This window comes from Triturus cristatus, chromosome 9, assembly GCF_964204655.1.
Source record: "Triturus cristatus chromosome 9, aTriCri1.1, whole genome shotgun sequence".
NCBI lineage: Eukaryota > Metazoa > Chordata > Amphibia > Caudata > Salamandridae > Triturus > Triturus cristatus.
The window spans coordinates 799,015,447-799,034,276 of record NC_140592.1 but is presented as its reverse complement, the minus strand read 5'-3'; positions in this window follow the sequence as shown (position 1 = coordinate 799,034,276).

Here is an 18,830-nt window from a genome sequence, read left to right as displayed (position 1 = left end):
GGTTCCTCTGAGATACAGCAAGGATCTTTCTTGAAGTCTTTTATTTTCCTGAGACTTCCAACAGGAGGCAAGCACACACAAGCCCTTGGAGATTCTTCACAAGCAGGATACCACAGCAGGGCAAAAAGTCAGTCCTTTTCCTCCACCAGATAGAAGCAACAGGCCAACCCACCGTTTACACAGAAAAGGCACCGCTCCTCGCACAGTTCTTCCGCTCTTCTTCTTGAAGGGTTCTCTTGTTTCTTGAAGTAACCTAAAGTCTTGGGGTTTTAGGTGTAATACTTACACCCCATTTTGTCATTGTTCTCTTTGCTGTAAGGGTCTCTGAACCCAGTCCAATCCAGTCCTGTCCTCCCTGGTGCAGCATGAACACAGTGGGCGGAGACAAAATTGTGAAAAGGGAGACACAGCCTATTCAGGTGCAAGTGAAACTCCTTCCACCACTCTAAATGCGGATCAGGTCTATCAGGCCAGCGATGAGTCACCCAGGCAAGGCAGGGCACACCTCAACCCCTCCAGTGACTGTCTAGAGTGAATGCACATCCCAGCTCCTGTCACTCAAACACCTGACGGTGAAGACACAAACAGCCAGAGGCACACTGAATGGTAAAGTAAGAAAATGGCCACTCTCTAAAAGTTGAATTTTCAAACACAGAATTTAAAAACCACCTTCACAAAAAGGTGTGTTAATAAATTCTAAGTTCAGAGAGCCTAAACTCCATTTTCCCATCTTGTCCTTATTGCAAGTTACACATATAAAAATGTTACAGTGCAACCCCATTGATAAGCCTATGGGACAGACAGCTTTTCAAAAGTGAAAAATAAAATACACAGTATTTCACTATCAGTACATGTCACACACCCCAGTACATGTCCTACCTTTCACACACACTGCACCTTGCCCATGGGGGTACCTTGGGCCTACCTTTGGGGTGCCTCACATGTAAGGAAAGGGAAGATTTGGGCCTGGCAAGTAAGTGCACTTGCCAGGGCAACATGCCAGTTCACAAGTGCACGAGCAGACACTGTGGTGGCAGGTCTGAGTTACATGTACATGGCTACTCGTGTGGGTGGCACAACCAGTGCTGCAAGCCCACTAGTAGTATTTCATTGACAGACCCTGCACTTTACTAAGGACTTACTAGTAAATCCAATATGCCAATCATGGATAACCAATCATTGTCATAATTTATAGAGCGAGCATATGCACTTTAGCACTGATAAGCACTGGTAAAGTGTCCAGAATCCTATATCCAACAAAAACAGGGTCAGAAAAATAGGAGGCGAAATGTTTGGGGCTAAACCTGTCAAAAGGGCCAGGTCTAACAGGAATTGATAAATGAACTTTTGTGTAAATACAATTTAGAAATATTGAAATCAAATGATGAGGAAGGATGTACATCCATACCTATCTTTCAGGGAAATGAAAGTTTACTGTGTATTGATTATATTATAATGTCATTAAACGGCATAAAGTCTTTTAGGTCATATTTTATAGAATATACTAATTTCCTTGACCATACCTTTCTTACGCTGCCTATAAGTATCAAAACAAGAGAATGTGAAAATACACCATTTGTAACCAATATTGCTGTAGCAGAGAATCATGGAATAAGTATTAAATGGACTGGGATTTATGAAAAATCCCTTTTGGAAAAGGTGGTAAAAGCTAACAGGGAAAGTTTTATTGTTTGTACCGATGCTGAATCTTCTCCTGATATGGTTGTGGCAGCGTTTGGAAAAATCACAATGGCTATACCCTCTCACCTAAAAAGGGATATTAAGGATATTAAGAAGCAGAACATAGGATGGTTTGACCGTGAATGCACACAGGCTAACCAAAATTTCAAAAAAGCTATACAACTGATCCCTAGAGATAGAGTGGAGGTGAAATGGTTTAGACTATTATTTAAACAAGTCTTAACATGAAGAAAGAAGATGTGCAAGAGCAGGCATCGGCTAACCTAAATCAGGCAGTAAATGTTAGGGACCTCTTACTATTCTGAAAGGTGACAAATTCACCTTTCCTGGAAGATGATTTAGATCTAAGGGTAAACACATTAATTGCTCCAAGTGATTGGCGAACACATTTTGAAAACCTCTTTAATGTGGGGAGAAAAATTGTAGGTGAATCCACCCTCAGTGCCTTTATCCCTCTGCAGCAGGTTAACTTAGAGGAAGTTACACTTGCAATTAATAAAACAACATCTGGTAGAGCCCCAGGACCCGATGGGGTCCCTACAGCTGCAAATAAAGCATATATGAAGTTATGAGTCCCAGTCTTAACTCAGGTATGTAATGCAGCTGCCCAAGAATGTGTCTCGTGTATGTGGATGGATAGCATAGACGTCCCAATTTTTTTAAAAGGTGATGGGGGATGTTAAATATTACCACCCTATATCCCTCCTGGACTAGCCCGTTAAGATAACGGGGAGAATTGTATTAGATAGGCTGGAGACATGGGCAGCGGATATTTATGTTTTAACAGACTATCAATACGGATTTAGGAGGGATATTGGGACAGTGGAACAGTGTATTAACCTAAATCTTCTTATTGGTAAATATACGCAACTAAGAGGGAACACATTAATCTCTGCTTCTCAGATTTAAGTTGTGCCTTTGAATGTGTCAATCATGCCAAACTATGGGGAACTATAATTGAAATGGGTGCCCCTGCTGATATAATATCTCATTTGTCGCAATTGCACTCATCTTTGACTGCACAAGTAAAATATGGGATTGAAGGGGAGTGTACCTCAAGTTTTTAGGTTTCTAGGGGCATTAGACAGGCCTGTGTCCTTGCTCCCTTTCTTTGTTCACTGCATAGTAATGAGATAGACAAAACAATACAACAGGTGAACGCTGATGTCCCAAGAACTGGTTCCTCCCAATAGCTTCTGTATGCGGATGATGCGGTACTAATATCTAGAACTGCAAACAGTCCACAACAGCTGATCAATGCTTTTGTCGCATACATGGAGCAAAGGGATTTAAAACTAAACTTGACTAAAAGTTTTGTGATGTCTGTGTGCAGTGAAAAGCCAAGAAAAAGAATCATTTTGTGAGAGACTTTAAGCGGGAAGAAGTCCAGAGATTTACGTAACTGGGTGTACTTATTTCTTATAATGGCAATAGTGGTCCCATATAGAATTGGCAAAACTTATTTATTAGATCTGTGGAGGCGATATTTAGATTTGCTAGGAAGATAGGAAATAAACCCATAATTGACATGCTAAAATTGCATAACATTAAGAGTATCTCGACTGTATCTTATGGGGCAACAATGTCGGGCATGGCTGATGTCTCTTCTCCACTACAATCATATGAAAACTCTTTTCTCTGTCGCCTTTTAGCAGTTGCCAGGTCTGTGTCTGTATACATTACAGTCTGTGCCTGTATACATTATACACAGAGAAACAAATGTTACAGTATGGGAAAAAAAGAACTGAAAATGTTATTTTTAGAGAAACAAGGTTATGCCAGAGAAAGTAGAGAAGGTAAAAAAAAACGAGTGTGTTGAGATACATGGCCAGACCAATCCAACCAGGTTTACAAGATTATTTATTAAGGGTAACAAATGTACAAGAAATATTTTATCTGATTAGATGGTGGATGGGTACCCTACACCAACTATTGGCATTCTCAAAAGATGAAATATGAAAGAAAAACTTCCCTAGGTGCTCATGTGATGGGAAAGCAATTCAGTCCACAGTCCTTTTTTATGCTTTTGTTTGGGTTTTATTGTGATATGAGATGGATATTTTGACGACCTCTTGTTTTTACTGAGAAACGTATCTTTTATAAGTACGCAATGATTTTTATATGTAAACTTGAAAATTATGTTGTCTGCCGAACAGTTGCAGGTTATGTCTTCCAGGCAGTTAAAAGAAGGAAATCCTTTGCTCATTTGGAGAAATTGGTTTAAGAGGAATGTAATTGAAAATAAGAAAGTGGTTACTAAGGACTCTATGCTTATATTATTATTTGATTTTTATGGAAATGTTTTTCACCTACTGTTAACATTTGAAATTTTGAGATGTAATGTATGAAACTACATTTATAGTTTAAAAAAATATATTGTGTACTTTTACACATTATTTTGATTTGATGACCCATGTCTCAGGCTTCATTTGCCTATGTACCACTGCACTGCTTAAACCCTTACAGCAGTCTCTCATAATAAAAATATGTTGTTTCTTTGGACTCTTTGGTCGTTTGGTTAATCTTGAGCCAATCAACAATCTAGCTCTCTCTATCACAGGTGTCTCCAACCAGTCGATCACGAGCTGCCAGTAGCTCCCAGACATCTTCAGAGTAGCTCACAGCCTTGAGTTCATTTTAAAATAAGCACCTGATCATATTGTCCTTTTAAAGTTAAGTGAAGGCTGTATTTATTTTACATTATTATTATTAGGCTGCAGATAGCAGGGCCTAATAATGTGAAGTGCGGATTCAAATTTATGACACAGGCTGGGGCTATGGCACAGAGGTGATCAACTGAAGCATTGAGGTATTTAACTCTTGCTTAAAATTCCTTGTCCACTCAATATTGGAGATTTAAACAAACTGATGTTTCTGAAGGCTTTTGAATGGAAGAAAATTAAAATGAAATGTTACCTTAATGATTAAGTTAACTCTAAATTTTAATTTTCTCTAATTTCAAAGTGTTGCATTTACAAACAGCAGGTCTCTTGCCCCCAGTGGGCAATAGGCAATATGCTATAAGTATAATTGAAAAATACAGCCACAAAATGTTTTTAACTGACAAAAATGAATAAGTGCAGACAAATGTTCCATATTATGAACATTTTTTGCAGAACATTTTTGTGCACTTTAAATTATTTCTCTCATTTAAAAAAATGATTGTATGTTTGTGTTATACATGTAAAGTTGTTACATATGGCAAAGGCTAAGTCCTGTGCTACAAGTTCATGAGACACAGGCTCTCAGTTACCCATACAAATATATCCCATTCATATGCACACATGTTCATACATCCCCAAGGACCACGCTCTCACTGATACACATAGCAACCCTGTCATAGTGTCCCTAGTCAAAGTATTTTGTTCAAACCATAGTATCTGGCTTTATGGAGATTAGGCTTAAAGTCAATGAAGCTGGGCGTGGGGATGTCTGGTAACAATGAGCAAGTTGTTTAGCCTTTCAGTAGCCCACGGTGATTTGCATTGATCAGCAGTAGCTCTCACTACAGAAAACGTGATAGACCCCTGGTATCTATGATTTTCTATTTCTAAAATGAATGCACTTCAGTACTGTATGCAAATGCAACACTTTACATTAACAACATTAGCACACACAAGTATGTAGTGCTAAGTGCATATATACACTGAGGGGCAGATTTACAAGCCTCTTGCGTCATTTTTGTGCCGCTTTTGCGTCACTTTTCGTGACGCAGCAGCAGCGTAAAAATGCGGCCCATTTACAATGTGACGCATCTAGGGAGATGCGTCACGTTGTAAAGCCCTGCGTCACATTATACCTGCGTCAGGAACAATGTATGCAGGGTGGGCGTTCCAACGCATAAAAGCCTCGTAGAAGTGACACAGTGAAATCTACAAGATTTCACTGCTCCACTTCTAGGACGCCACTGCGTCAAATTCTTACGCCTGCTTGAAGCAGGCGTAAGGAGTGACGCAGCACAATGATGATAGGCCTCCCCCTGCATTGCTGGAGCTGCGTCGTGCTTGCGACACCACTCCAGCAATGCGTGACTTTTGCGTCAACAGATGCGTCAGAAATTCTGACACATCTGTCAATCCTTGCGCCATGGTGCGCCGTATTGTAAATACGGCGCATCCATAGTGGCGCAAGGGTTTCTAATGGTGGCGCAGGAAAAGTGACGCATCTTTATAGATGCGTCACTTTCTTGTAAATCTGCCCCTGAGTGTTTATGACATGTGAGGGTGAAGCCAAAATTGTGCTACTCCACTAATCAGCAAGTACAATAGGTAACCTAGAAGTAACGTTCTGAATTGTGATTTGTGATTCTGCATATATGTTTCTTATCCAATCTGATGTTTTGTAATATTATGCTTAAAAAGCATTTTTTCCAAGCAACAATATCACACACTGAGATCTTTTTTTCACTCTCCCTAAATGTTGCTCCTATTTTCATCGTGGGTATCTATGTCCCAATAGAAAGAGCACTCTGTACAATTGTTCTGCTATTTTTATATTTTATTCATTAGGCACCTGGGATTTCACCTCTGGCAAACTTTTCAAAAAATAATGATTTGCTGATAAGCAAGAATAGAGTTGCTGTTCGCGTGAACTGGTTTCCGAAGGTACATATTGTCCACCGCAGTAAACCGGAGCGAACGTGTCATAAAATCGCAATGAGATCCACCAATTAAATGCAGTATTTTGTAGTGCTTACTAGATTCATATACATTTACATTAAACAATCACATATCAAGCCTCTTCTTTTCAGTCCATTTAATATATCTCACGTCATTGTTTGCTCCATGCATTGTGTTTGTTTGTGTATTTATTACTGGTCAACTAAACAATCTCTATTCCAGCTGATTGCTGACTGACATTTCTGACCCTGAGACTGTAAAACATACCAGGAGTAGGGTAAAAAATATATAGCAAAACCAAAGGAAATGATGGACGGAATGTTGAACATTGCAAGCACTCACCCCCAGTCAACTGATCTGGGTTTAATCCATCACCGTTCTTTAGCCCACTCTGCCACCCCAGTTCAGACATGGTCATATGCAAATCAGTCTGACCCTGTGCCTCATGGGAACAGTCCAGCCCCAACTGCCAAGCCATGTCTTCCCTGGACCGTAAACAAGCTTCCTAGGACTGGTTTCTGGCATTTCAGCCAGGCTTGCTTGTATCCAGTGGCAAAGTGAGCAAGGGACTCACATCTGAGCATACCCTGCCAACTTATGGCGAACAAAGGAAATGATGGACGGAGTGTTGAACATTGCAAGCACTCACCCCCAGTCAACTGATCTGGGTTTAATCCATCACTGTTCTTTAGCCCACTCTGCCACCCCAGTTCAGACATGGCCATATGCAAATCAGTCTGACCCTGTGCCTCATGGGAACAGTCATAGCCCGAACTGCCAAGCCATGTCTTCCCTGGACCGGAAACAAGCTTCATAGGACCGGTTTCTGGCATTTCAGCCGTCTTCAGCCAGGCTTGCTTGAATCCAGTGGCAAAGTGAGCAAGGGACTCACGTCTGAGCATACCCTGCCAACTTATGGCGAACAAAGCAAAACCAAAGGAAATGATGGACGGAGTGTTGAACATTGCAAGCACTCACCCCCAGTCAACTGATCTGGGTTTAATCCATCACCGTTCTTTAGCCCACTCTGCCACCCCAGTTCAGACATGGCCATATGGAAATCAGTCTAACCCTGTGCCTCATGGGAACAGTCCAGCCCGAACTGCCAAGCCATGTCTTCCCTGGACCGGAAACAAGCTTCCTAGGACCTAGAAAATATATAGTCACAATTATAGTGGAGCCATAACTGGGTTTCAGGCTAGGCCACAGCTTAATGAGAAATGATGCTACAAGGAAAGATATGTCACTTCACATTCCTGGATGCTGGTTCGCTGTCTTAGCTCTGAATTGTGATAGATAGCAACAAATCAGTGTGTTTAGATTGCAACAAACCAGAACTTTTCTATTACTCTAGTGCAGATTAATTGTGACATGTGACCAGTAGTTCTATTAATTCAGCTTCTCTTCAGCAGTCATCTTTCGTGAGGGCAGCAGAGGTGGGGAAAGTATCTACTTGTTCTGCTATTCCAATGTTTTGGTGTGTCCAAATCATAAGTTTTAGTGTTGGTCTCTAATTTGAGAAAAGGCTCCCCAAATTGGTTAAACTTCACAGGTATGCCTGTTATAACATTCTCTCACAATCCCTCAGATTTGCAAATGATTGATTAATGTTTCTGCAAGTTATTTTAATTCAACAGTACTCATCAGTTTCTACTTTTGCTCATAGCGTGCAGTCACATAAGCTTGGCCTTGAAGAAAACAATTTAAATTCTGCAGTCCGCGGCACAGGTAAAAAGCTTGTGCAAAAGAACTGAGATTGACCCATATGGCTTCCTTCCTATTCTTCTCTGTTTTGCTCTATCACGGTTGTGCACTTTTGAAATCATTTAACATCATCGAAAGCCCTCATACGATTCCAACAAATTCAATATTATGACAGATGGCTTATTCTGATATTTGCACATGATATATAGACTTTCTGTGTGTGAATCCAGTGGAACATAAATATCTCCCGAAATTTTAGAATTTGAAGAGCATTTTTGTTTAAGTTTGAGGTGTCTAAACTTAATTAATATAACTCCAAATTTTTCTGAATTTATACATGAAATGGAGACAGAGAAGTCTACAAAATGAGCAGATATTGCCACTCTCATTTGTGCTAATGTTATACACCTCAGGTCCCAAAAAGTAGGCAAACGGATCTGTGCTAAGGAGGAGTTGGCCTTACGGCTAGGGCGCTCGAACTCGGACCCGGGGAACTGGGTTTGAGTCTCGGTAATCACGCCCAACATCCTGTGATTCTGGGCAAATCACTTAATTTCCCCGTGCCTAACAAAAAATGAATGTGTGTCCTCATGTAACGTAACTGGTGCCATGTAAAGCGCTCTGATACCTAATTGGATTCGGGTCAAGATCGCGCTATATAAAACTCTGCCAAAAAAATTAAGTTTATCACTATTCTAAGACCCTCACTGCATATAATCTAACTGAAGATGGATCGCGTACACCTCAAAGGAGTGGTGTAAGTTCAAGATGAAGACAATCAGAGAAGGTCTTTCCTCTTCTCGGTTTACATCCTTGAGGCAAGCGTCATGGGGCTATAGGGAACTGTAAACAGCACAAGGTGCACTGTCAGGAGGAGGACAGGGAGAATACCTAAAGCGACTTCTCCTTGTGAGATTGTCTGCAAATGAGCTATAGAGACACAGAGAAGAGTTTTACCATGAATCTTAGCAATTCACAATTCAAATGTAAATAGACCTAAGACATCCAATGCCCCCTCAATTATGTGTAAAGATCTTACCTTAATATCATTGTAGGATATTAAGCATGTTATGTACATAATGCTTAGTAATGCAGTCCTCATTTTATAAACATTTGAAACACTTGCATAGGTCTCTGCTCCCATCGTGCAGGAACCATTTTTAACCGGAAGGACTATCATAACATATTTTTGGTTTGCTTATTGTTGTTTTTGACAGCTTTCTTCTTTTTATGTCTCTCGTAGATAGCTCCGCAATTATGTTGAGATGGAAACCAGTGCTTTATCTAACCCCTACTTTAATAAACACATAAGCTTTGCATAAACCCTGATTGATATCCAGTGCACTGAACAGGTCTTACAGGCAGCTGTTAATATATGGTCTTCATTTAAAATTCCATACTATTTTATCAGAGCCTTCTATCCATTCTGTCCTTGGTGAGTGATTTTTATGTCTGGCTAGGAAGCGCTGACTTCGGCAGATCTTATGTAATCAACAGAAAAAGATCTTTAAGAAGCACAACAGAGAGAGAGGAGCTTTGACTCCTCATTCAAGAGAGTAGCCAGGAAAATAAAATACCCCCCACTTTAAGCCACATAGGAGGAGGTGTCCTTTTGAAGTGAGCAATTCCGACCCTTTCTATTAGGGAGATAGTGGCCCAGAGGAAAACGCTTCATAATGATGAATTTACAGCATGATTTGAAAAGAATGTGACTACAAACTGCAAATTTACCCGCATTGACTTTTTTCTTTCTCTGATTTATTCTTTCCTTTTTCCTCTCCATCTTTCTTTCTTACGTTGTATTTATTTATTTCCTCCTTTGTCATTCTCCTCTCGTTCTATTTTTCCATTTTCTTTTTGTCTGCCCATCCTTGTTTCATGTGTTTTTTGAGCTCTCCGTCCTTTTTTATATTCATGTTTAATGTTTCTTTCTGCTGTCCAGCTCCATTTTTTGCATTTTTCTTTCCTCCCTTCAAGCTATTTCATTGTATTTGCCACTAACTTATTTTTTCTATTTTATTCAAAACATTTCTCTTCCACCCTGTCACCAGTTTAAGCTTTATTTTTTTTAACTCTTTCACCCCTTCTCCAGTCATTCTACAGTTGTACCACTGTAATTTATAGGTATTTTCTTCTGCCTTGCATTGACCTGCAAACCAGAGATAAAAGTTAAGAAGGGCCGTAAAACAATTTAATTTGCCTCAGGCACCGCCCCTCTCCCCGCTTAAGCTGTCAGAGCAGGGGCTTCGCTACACCCTTGCTGTCTTACGTTGATTAGCTTGAGTACAGCATTTGACAGGACAAAATGTCCCTGCTTGTCCTGAAAAATAGTGCTTGTGGCACTGGTCTTGGCTTTCAAATAAGCCAGCTTCAGTGTGGCCAGTAGAAGCTACATCTTGCTGGCCGTGTTCACTCAGTGGTCGAAAGTGGGCAAGATCTGAGGGGAACGACGTGCCCATACTTTTTTTAATTTAAGAAAAACAGTTTCCCTAATTTTTGTGAAAAGACAACCTTACCAGGAAGGTTAATTACAACAGTTTAAATTCTTCAGCTGAAGTGTATGGCAGGGAGTCAGTCTCCTGTGTTGTGAACTAGACAGCTAAACAAGCCTTCTTGCCAGGATGCCTGCTTGGCAGAAAGAAATGTAAATGTGCAGAACTGGTCTGCAAACGTAAAGGGTGATTGGAAGCCGGTATTGGCTTTAACTGATGGAATCACTTGAAGCATCCTGATGACACAGAATTGTTCTTTTTGAGTGGAAGTGCAAGTCTGTGAAGTGTGTGCTTTAAAGGACAGTTATAAAAAAACATTGCACTACGCACAGTCTGGGTATTACTTAAAATATGTATTTTGGAAGCCCTTTTTTATCTTAAACCGTTGCACATTTTGCAGCAGCTTATCTTATACTGTGTGCAGTGCAAGTTTAAAATAATGACATATATTCATAGTGCTTGCTGTCACAGACTAGAACTGGCACTAAACACAAGCAAGTCACTATTCTCCACTTCATCAACCAGTACTCAATTATGTGGCTCTCTTCTTGTTAGGCACACAGACCTCTGCAGTGCATTTACTAACAGAGGTTTCATAATGCACAATTGTGCATTTTCCACTGATTAACTTATCTTGGATTTATTTTTCCTTTAAGCTGTATGTTATTTTATATGTAGGTAACGGAGGGTGAAATAGTGAAAAAAGTTACAGAACACTTTGTTTTTTAGCCCCACCTTTGGCTATGTCCCGCATTGACTCACTCCGCCCCAGTGCACGTAGCATCACAGTTCCCCTTCTTTTTTAGGTCGAGCCTAGCGGCAGCACATATGCTCTGCTCGCTCTGCGAGACTGCTGTAGTCGAGTATGGGAGAGAAGCCTCTCCCACTCTCCGCCGATATTTTTCATTGGCTTGTGTCACTGTCTTTCATACATGCTGCCTTCTGATTTCTTCATAGGATTGTTAGTCCCTCCTTGGTACGGCCTTGTCTTCATTTAGAAGCTCCCATGGCTACCGGCCCCTTTACTTGGTTGTTACATGGTACGTGTACTATTTTATTTATTGAGTTTTTCAAACATTAGGCACAACAACATGCTTTGCTTATATTAAGCAGGTCATGCCCGCTTTCACTTTCGAAGCAGCCAAGACAATGGCGGTCGCTTGTTTGTAAGGCCATAGGTCTCGCATTTAAATGCGAGACCTACAGCATTGCCAATATTTGTAATTAAGATTGCGGTATTTCAGTGTGCGGACCAAAGTTACAGATGCTTTGTTAAACAAAATTGCTTTTACGTGAGTAAAAATGGACGACTACAAATCAGGGCTGGGCTGCCATCACTTACTTCTAGCTCCTTGGGTGTTTGACCGTGGCGTCTGTGCCGGCTTAAGGATGACGGCACTCGGACAAAACTAAGTGCCGTTTGTAATGTTGTACACTGATGTGGGGCGTTAGGACCTCCTCGGCTGAGGAGGCTGGTTGGAGGCGGGATCAGGGAGGAGACAAGGGGATGCCCGGGAACGGGCAGAGTAGAGTAGGCCAGGGACGAGGAGGGACGTATAAATAAAGCACAGCGTGAATCTAGCCTTGTGTCCGTGTCCTGTGTATGTTGGACACTACAACTGGCGACGAGGAGTGGATCACGACCCATGCGGTGTGGGGTGCGTGCCCTGTGAGCTTGTGGACGGTACGAGCGTGGGGAGCGCCGTGTAAGGAGTCCCGTGGTGTGGTTCGGAGGACTGCCCCGATCGCGCTCGTCTTGGCGTGTTACGATCCGGGTGCCCACCCCGGTCGTGTCTGTGAGGCCGAAGAACCGAGGGTAGTGGAGAGCCCCCCGACGTGGGAAGTAATGCAGGTGAAGTACAGGACACTTGTGAGCCCCCCCCTCGATGTTGGAGCAGCGTGGAGGTCCCACGCGTGCTGCATACAGTAGCAATCTGGGTGCCCACCCCAGTCGTGTGTTGTCAAGCCCTGGTACCTGCTGGTGAGTGCCTTCCTTCGTGTTCGGTTACCGAGGGTGGTCCGGTTGCTGGAGGAGCTGCTGCCGGTGTATGAAAGGCCAAATCCCGTGGGGCGCGAGAGTTCGTGACGGCCATTTTGAGGTCAGGCGCCTGCACCAATCCCCTGCGAGGATGCTCCGGCGGCCATTTTGAAGTCAGGCAAATTTTTTAAAAAAAGGCATAAAGCCCTGTTAAATGCAACTGGAAGTGTTTCACAGACATCAAGCATTGTTAAATGTTACTGAATAATATGGAATGCATCAAGCATTGGCAAATATCACTGAATCATTTGGAATTCATCAAGCATTGGTGAATGTAACTGCAAAGTGCCTAAAAGACATCAAGCATTGGTAAATGTCACTGAATAATTTGGAATTTGCCAACAAGCATTGGTTCATGCAACCAAAAAACCTTGAAAGTCATCAAGCATTGGTGAAAACAACCATAAGAACCTCAAAGTCATCATGCATTGGTAAATGCAACTGACTGGTGGAAAATTCATCAAGCATTGGCAAACTCAACTGAAAAAGGCCTGGGTCCTCACCATGGCTACTTCACCGACTCGCCGAGCGGGGTCAACGTTAGCCAATGCTGGACAGTTGGGCATACTCGGAGTGTCTTTTCTGCGCCCACCCGAACCGCTGGTCCTTGAAACAGGAGGAGGTATGGGTCTTGTGTAAGAAGGAGTGGCTCGAGGATTTTGAAGAAATTATGAAAGGGTCGCAGGTGACAGACGCCGGTCAACAGCTAATAGCACTACGCAATTTAATAGGCAAAGACGTCAGGCAAATCATAAAGGAACTGCCCACAGCCGACGCGGCGTCTTACACGGATGTGTGTGTAGCCCTAAACAGAAAATTTCTGCACAAAAAAAACATTGACTATGAGAGATACACGTTCAATTTAGTGGCCCAGGGAAAAGATGAGCCCATGTGCGCCTTTATCACTCGCCTCAGACGTCTGGCACGCTATTGCGAGTTTGACTCCTTCTCGACTGAGGATGCCCTTCGTCTGAAGGTCATTGAAGGGTGTCTGTCAGAATCTTTAAGACGGAAACTACTGAAGAAGAGCTTTTCGCTGGATGAAATTGAAGAGATGACGCAGGTGCATGATCAAGCGCATGCAAAAATAATGGAAGCTGGGAGAAGTGAGAAGCGCGAGCAAGCCTTCAGACTTCAATCTCACAACATGCGCAGACACTCTCCAGAGAAACAAAGGTCCTCAAGGGCCAAGAGGCAACAACAGTCAGTGCATCGGCGATGTTGTAGTTCCAGTTGAAACAACAGACGGAGGGAACGGCATCTCAAATGCTATCGGTGTGGCTATGAGTTTCCCCACACGGATGGATGCCCCGCCATGGGTCAGTCATGCCGGAAGTGTGGAGGGGAGAACCATTTTGAAAACATCTGCGGAAACTACAAGAAAAGTAAACAGAAAGATCAGGAACGGTCATCTCGATCCACGAGCATGCGTCATCAGGCCAAAGCAGTGCGTGATCGCAGAGATTCGTCAACAGGTTCATCTTGCTCTAGCCGTCAGTCTCACCGAAGCTATCGATCTCGACGCACGTCCTCTCCAGATTCAAGGTCACTGTCTTCCATCTCGCAGGACAGTGATGAATACGTGTGTATGGTCGCTGACCACAACCGATTGAAGAAATATCGTAGGCTCAACATCCAAATTGGTACACACTGGGCCAAATTCGTGATGGACAGCGGAGCCTCTCTCAACTACATACCAATGGCGGAATATCAAAGGATGAAGTCACCTCCGCCGTTAAGCCCGGCTCACGTGAGAGTTTACACGTGGATGTCCAGGAAGCCCCTCCCTTGCTTGGGAAAGTTCTCAACAGACCTCACGTACCAAGATCGCACCATTCCTGCCTACATCCATGTCATAAAAGGGCCAGAGGCTGACTGCCTTTTGAGTCTTCCGACTGCTGAGCGGTTAAAATTAGTGGACATCTTGTACAAGGTGGATGACGAACTCGAGGTGGCTCAAAGACCTCCAAAGCTATTTGCTGGCCTGGGAAAGACGGCTCGACCGTCAGCAGTTCCACTGGAAGCCATCGTAGATGCCGCTCGTGAAGATAGTGCTCTGCAAGACGTGATGTGTCGCATACAAAACAATGACTGGGGACACTCAGATGTTGACACTTCAAACAGCGTAGTTGACAGACATGAACTTGCCGCGTTCAAGCACGTGAAGGAGAAACTGTCAGTAGCCACGAATGGCCTGATTTTACGAGCCAATCGGATAGTCATCCCGAAGCATTTACGGCAAGGCATTATTAATCTGGCCCATGAAGGTCACAGAGGCATCGTGGCCACCAAGAGAGCCCTAAGGGAGCGTGTATGGTTTCCAATGCTGGATCAAATGGTAGAGCTCACCCTAAAGGACTGTCCCCAATGTCACCGTTGCCGGAAGGTGTGTGGCAGCAGATTGTGGTAGACTTTTCTGGACCCCTTAAATCTGGACAATCTATCCTGGTCATCATGGATGAGTCTTTACGTTTTCCGATAACCCAATTCATTGCGTCAACCAAAGCGTCCAGCACAATACCTGTCTTAGATTAAGTGTTCGCCGCCTGGGGTATTCCCAAAATAGTGAAAACGGATAATGGGCCTCCGTTCAATAGTCAAGACTTTGCGGATTTTGCCAAGGATCTCAATTTTAAGCATCGCAAAATGACACCGCTGTGGCCATAGGCCAACGGAATGGATGAGAGAGTCATTTCTACCTTAAAGAAAGCAGTTCAACAAGCTGAAGTGTCGCAACCTACCTCTAAACACCATCTCTCTCTCTAACTCTACCTTTCTCTAAATCTCTTTCTCTTTCACTTTCTCTCATTCTCCCTCTCTAATCTCTACCACTCACTTATATACACGAATAACTATCTCTATATACCATCTCTCTCTCTCGCTTTTTATTACTTTCGCACTCATGCCCTCTCTCTCACAGAAGTAAAAACCATTTCTATTAGAACGCCAATAGCTCTAACTCTAAAAAGAATGCAAGACCTATTGCATTGCAAATGCTTGTTTGAATGCACTTCGGCCATTGTGATCACTGCTCCTGTAAAAACTATCTTGCCTTGTAAATTCAGCCTTTAAACTCGCAGCGCTGCCTGGCTCAGCAGAATCCAGTCTCCTTTGCAAAGCTGACGAGATCAGAACAATGAACAGGTGAAATACAGTAATCCTCGAGGGCTTTCAACAACATGTGCGTTAATGTCATTCAAGGCTGGGCTAAGGAGGCGCGAACCAAGCAGCGGCACTCGGGACTTTATCCAAAGACGCATGTATGTGAAGGAATTGGTTGGTAAATGCAGCACGTATCTTTCAGACAGCAAAATAGCAACCACGCGATGCTAAGAAATTTTCCAGCTTTTAGGGCCAGATGTAGGTGGCTAAATACCGGCCAGTAACACCGAAATTTGTTAAAAATCTGCGTTACCGACCGGTATTTAGCCATGTGCGATGTAGGGAATACCGAACGCCATCGCAAATAAGGAATCGGTAAAAATAAGGGAAACCAGTTACCGAATCCTTATTTAGCGATTAGCAGGCACCGAAACCCCTAAATACCGAATCGGTAAATAAGAAATCCTTAAATAATCGCACATGTGACGTACCAAAAATCGGTAATACCGAATTTTCGGTATTTAAGAGTCGCTAGTTACCACTGACTCAAAGCAGGTGATAATCAGGTGCACTGCATATAAACAGCCCCAAAATGCAACAGTGTGAACACAATGGCGGTCCTCTACATGATAGCAAGGCAGCTACGTTTGCGAGCAGCAGGAGTGAGGATCTGGAGACGGGAGGAGCGCGTGTACAGACTGCGTGTTACACTATTCCAAATGGCTGTGGCTGAAATACATGAGAGGTACAGGCTACACCCCCAAACCATCCTAGACCTGATACGGGACCTGCAACCACTCCTGGAGCATCAGACACCAAGGGCGCACGCCATACCAACACATGTTCAGGTGCTCTGTAGCCTGCACCTACTTGCATCAGGAAGTTACCAGGGGGCGATAGCTGTGGCAGGTGGTGTGTCACAGAGTTGCCTGTCCCGTTTCTTCAACTCCTTCTTGGATGCCATGATGCAGAGAATGCATCACTACATACGCTTCCCCAGCACACAGGCGGAACTGCAGAAGACAAAGCTTGATTTCTACCAAAAGGCACAGTTCCCACATGTAATAGGGTGCATTGATGGAACCCACATACCAATCTGCCCACCTGCAGCTACAGAATACATACACCGAAACCGCATATCTACGCATTCCATCAACGTGCAGGTGATATGCGATGCGGACAACATCATCACTGACATTGTGGCCAAATTTCCAGGGAGTACCCATGACTCCTACATATTCAGGAACAGTGGGATCTACACACGTCTGGCTGGGGGTAAATTTGGAGAAGGATACCTGCTAGGTAAATTAATGTGACACACCTTGATGTATACCTTGGATGAATGTGTTGGTGACTCTTATTAATGGCACTTCCTTTCCCATTTAGGTGACAGCGCATATGCTGTGCGGGCATTTATCCTAACTCCATACCTTAACCCTTCCACCCCAAGTGAGAGAAGATACAATGTGGCACATAAAAGCACGCGCAACATTGTGGAGCGTACCTTTGGACTTCTAAACCACGTCAGTACCACCCCATCATCTGCCGCAAAATAATAGCAACATGTGCCATGCTGCATAACCTTGCCATAAAGAAAGGAACAGCAGTGGAACTAACTGACTCTGAGGACAAGGGTGAGGACTGTCCACAGCCAGAACACAGCGCAGCAGGTGTGGCAGCAGCACCAGATGGGAGACACAGACGGGCTGAGATAACACACAACTATTTCTGAGTAAGTACGAAGACACAGCCAGTTACTGTAAGTGAGTGACAGTGTTTAATTATCATAGCACACCACCACAACATAAAGGGCGTCACATGCCAGACCTAATATAAGTGCAGATATCAAAACCAAAACGGGTTACACCACCCATTTCGGTAAACCATGAGATGGCTGGCATTACTTCCTGCGCCCACACGCTGCACTGCTGTGTTCCTTGGGCACACTGTCCTCACTACCAGTCTGTCCTGTGGCAGCGCTGTGCCGTTCGCAGCGCCTCCTGGACTCTGTGATAGGTGGCGTGATGCTACTGTGGCTAGTAGCCTCTTCACTATCCCCCCCATCACCTATAGTGGCTACGTCTGTAGCACTTCTAGTACACTGGTCACTGTGACCAGCCCCCTTGCCACATCACAGCTGCAGTGGGCCATCTCCTCCTGCATGGCCACCGAGTGCCTGTAGAGCAGAGAGGTGGCAGTGGAGAGGCGGTTCATCGCCTCGGTGTAGTTGTCAAGTTTCAGCCTCTCCCTGCGCCTTGCCAAATGGTCCTCATCCAATTTGCTGCACAGCAGCCTCACTGCCTTGGACATGTCCCTCATGCCCTCAGCCACAGTATTGTTCATGGAACAGATGCCCTTCTCTATTCGCAGCATGTGCTGTGCCCATTCATCTGTACCATCTGCCGCTGGACTGACCTTATGGCTTTGCCTTGCAGGCGCTGCACCTTTAGCATGTTCCCCTCAAGACCGGCAATCACACTCTCATCATTGCCCTGTGAAGCTGGACTGGCCGCCCTTGCCCTGCGGCGTCTGGCACGTGTGTGGGCACGCTCTGTGGGGGACTGTGAGCCTGCACCGTTGGCATCCTCAGCCACCGTGGACTGTTGTCCTCCTATGCTGTCCTCCTCGGACACCTCCATCTGCTGGAGGCTGGCCACTGCATGCCTCCTGGCTCTCGGTGCTGGTGGCGTTGATGGTGGCAGTGGTGATGGTGGTGGTGGTGATGGTGATGGTGGTGGTGGTGGTGGTGGTGGTGATGGTGGGGGTGGTGGTGGTGATGGTGGTGGTGGTGGTGGGGTGGTGTGTCCTGCGGGCGACAGGACCTCCTCCTCTTGTGTCCTCTCTGTCCTGGCTGCCTTTCCTTTGTTCCCCACTGCAGCCCTGCGCGATGACTCGCCTGTGAAGACAGAATGTACATTTGCTCACTTATCTGGCAGCATTTGTGTAATAATAAATTTCATGCCTGCCAATCAAACTGACTGTCCTCTGCTTGCTAATTGCTGATGTGTGTCACATGCCTTTGGGTTCAGTGGACTGACTGTTCTAACATGTGTTACGTCTGACTACATCTCCCATAATGCATTGCTGGTTTTTAGTAAAACATGTACTGGAGTAGGATTCAAAATGCCTCATTGGGGATTGGGGTTGGGCAGTGGGGGGCACAGCAAGCAGTGC